Raw genomic sequence first — 2,975 nt, 5'->3', positions numbered from 1 at the left:
GTCAAGACATCCCAGGCTTCCTTATCCAGGCTTCAGTCCTGCATTCGAGGTTTCTGTGATTCCATTTCCTCCTCTTGTAAGGCAAGACTATTCCTGTCTTATGATGGTGGAGTGAGGATAAAATAGCACAGAAGGTGGGAAAAGGCATTTGGTCACATGACTTTTAAAGTCCCTGTGCAGAGACACTGTTATACACTCACCAGAACCTGTCTCCAAGACTCCTTTGCAGCTAGGTGGGGGTCACGGGACTGGGTCCCAGCCAGTGAGATGTAAGCAAAAGTGTTGTGCATCCCTTCCAGGCCTGGCTCCCAGAAACAACCTCAGCTGCTTTCCACCACCTGTCTCTCCTGCTTACTGGTCACATACACAGAATGTAGCAGAGAACATGAAAGCCCTATAAGATGGTGGAGCCACAAGATGGAAGGAGTGCAGATGCCTAAATGACTACATGGAAAGCCAGCTGCCCAGTAGGAACAAGCATATCAGATTTTGCTTGAATGAAAATAAAATCTTTATTGTGCTAAGCCATTCTGGAATTTGTTTCAGAATCAAACATTACTTAACTCACCTTACCCAATATAGTCTCTACCAAGCTTGTCCAACTCACCTTATTTTGTTGTTGTTCTGTTCTGTTTTGTGTTGGGCTTTTAGCAGCCTGAATCCACAGTTTTGTTTCGGTCTCTAGTGATGAGCGGAAAAGAGGGATGAGGAAGGGGCTTTACTGACCCAACCAGAAACAGAGATTAGGAACCCGATATGGTCAGGCTTTGTGTCCCCACCCAAATCTCGTCTTGAATTGTAATCTGCAGGTGTTTAGGGAGTGACCTGGTGGGAAGCATTGGAGTAAGGCGGTGGTTTCCCTCATGCTGTTCTTGTGACAGTGAGTGCATTCTCACGAGATCTGCTGGTGTTATAAGGCAATCTTCCCTGCTCCTGCTAGCTCTCTCTTTCCTGCCACCATGTGAAGAAGGTCTTTGTTCCCCCTTCTGCCATGATTGTAAGTTTCCTGAGGCCCCCCCCAGCCATGTGGAACTGTGAGTCAATTAAACCTCTTTTATTTATAAATTACCCAGTCTTGGGTATGTCTTTATAGCAGTGTGAAAATGGACTAATACAGAACCCATGACTATATTCTCCCCCTTGGACACTGCTGAGTCTTAGATAAGGAAACTGAGAGGTAACTGGGATCTGGGGGAAAGGAGGAATGGGAGGCAGGAATGACAAATGATTATACATTTAGAGAGATGACTCAAAATGTCCTGGCAGCACACGTATCTTCCATCCACTTAAGGATTCTCCTCATCAGTGCTTTCATGCTCAGGGTGAAACTGCAAGCTTGCCTGGGCCTCGGTATGAGGGGCTGGGGCCTCCCTGCTTTTCCAGCTGGTTGTCAGTGTCTAAACAGATAGACATTGAGGCACATTAAGCAGACCTTAGGCACTTCAGGGTCTGAAGGAAATTAGGCCAGCTGAATCACCATCAAGTAAGTTTGTTCTTTTTTAGAAGGCAAACAGTGGTAAATACAACCCACACCATCTCTCCAAACTACATGTTCACTGCCGTGTAATCCACCCATAATAGATTGTTGACAAGTGTAGGGAGGTTTGGCGAATGTATGCCAGATGAATACTCATTTTCTTTCTTTCTTTCTTTTTTTTTTTTCGAGACAGTGTTTTGCTCTTGTTGCCCAGGCTGGAGTACAAAGGCATGATCTTGGCTCACCGCAACCTCTGCCTCCCAGGTTCAAGTCTCCAAAGTAGCTGGGATTACAGGCACGCACCACCAAGCCCAACTAATTTTGTATTTTTTTTAACTAGAGATGGGGTTTCTCCATGTTGATCAGACTGGTCTCGAACTCCTGACCTCAGGTGAGTAGCCCGCCTCGGCCTCCCAAAGTGCTGGAATTACAGGCATGAGCCACTGTGCCCGGCCTAATACTCATTTTCATTGGCTCAGTAATCTGCGAGATTTTTTTTGATATACATGTGGTTGGTGTGAAGTAAGATCTATAGAATTCTTATTCAAGAGATTGTGATCACTTTATATCTGTTTTTAAATTTACAGATGGGTTCTCACTGTGTTACCCAGGCTGATCTTGAACTCCTGGACTCAAGCAATCCTCCCGTCTTATTCTCCTGAGTAGCTGAGATTGCAGGCACATGCAACTACCCCTCAGCTGTTATGATCATTTTAGGTACATATTTTTTATACATGAATAACCAGATCTGGACAAATTCATTTCTGATGCTCAATCTTACCTTGCTCTTTTTTTCTTTTATTTGATTGTGGTAAAATATACAGAATATGAACTTATCATTTTAATAATTTTTAAGTGTACAATTCAGTGGCATGAATTATATTCACAATGCTGTACAACCATTGCCAGTATTTATGTCCAAAGCTGTTTCATCATCTCAGATAGAAACTTGGATATAATAGTTCCTCATCCCCCCTCCCTTTCCCCAGCTCCTGGTAACCTCTAATCTACTTTTTATCTCTATAAATTTGCATATTCTGGATATTTCATGTGAGTAGAATAATAAACTGTTTGTCCTCTTCTATGTGGCTTATTTTACTTAGTGTAATATTTTTAATGTTCACCCATGTTGTATCACATTTTAGAACTCTTTTCTGTTTATAGCTGAATGATATTCCTTGGCATGCATATACCAGAGTTAGTTCATCTGTTCATCTGTTGATGGACATGTGGCTATGCTAAATAACACAGCTATGAATATTGACTTACAAGTTTCTGTTTGAGTCTCTGCTCTGAATTCCTTTGGGTATATATACGTAAGAGTGAAATTGCCAGACCATACAGTAATTCTCTGTTTAGCTTTTCTAGAAACTACCAAACTGTTTCCCATTGCAAACCTGCAGAATTTTTTTTTCTTTTCTTTGTTTCTTCCTTTATTTTTATTTATTTATTTATTTATTTTTGAGACAGAGTTTTGCTCTTGTTGCCCAGGCTGGAG

The sequence above is a fragment of the Colobus angolensis genome, unplaced genomic scaffold (assembly GCF_000951035.1).
Source record: "Colobus angolensis palliatus isolate OR3802 unplaced genomic scaffold, Cang.pa_1.0 Scaffold414, whole genome shotgun sequence".
In the NCBI taxonomy this organism is placed as follows: Eukaryota; Metazoa; Chordata; class Mammalia; order Primates; family Cercopithecidae; genus Colobus; species Colobus angolensis.
This window is presented reverse-complemented; position numbering follows the sequence as displayed.